Raw genomic sequence first — 480 nt, forward strand, 5'->3', positions numbered from 1 at the left:
ATATATATATATATATATATATATACATACATACATACAATTCATACACACATGCATACATACATACATACATATACCTATATATATAAAGATGAGAACGTGTGTGTGTGTGTCTGTCTGTGCGTGTCTGTCAGTGCGTGTCTGTCTGTGCGTGTCTGTCTGTGTGAATCCCTAAAACTTGAGAACTACACAACAAATTTCCTTCAAATTTTACACATGCCTTACTTAGGGTCCATGTTGTGTCATAGGCCCAAAACATTTTTAACTTCTTGCCTACTGCGAGCCCAGAGCAATATCACATCTCCTCCACTATTGCAGTACTACGTGTCAAAAGTGAAACAATAACATCCCTCTATTGTATATGTATAGATGTATGTATATAGATACACATGTATATGTGTACATATATATGTGTAGATGTATATATATATAGATTGACATGTAATATGTACATATATATATATATATATATATATATAC

This window comes from Octopus bimaculoides, chromosome 16 (genome assembly GCF_001194135.2).
Source record: "Octopus bimaculoides isolate UCB-OBI-ISO-001 chromosome 16, ASM119413v2, whole genome shotgun sequence".
Lineage (NCBI taxonomy): Eukaryota > Metazoa > Mollusca > Cephalopoda > Octopoda > Octopodidae > Octopus > Octopus bimaculoides.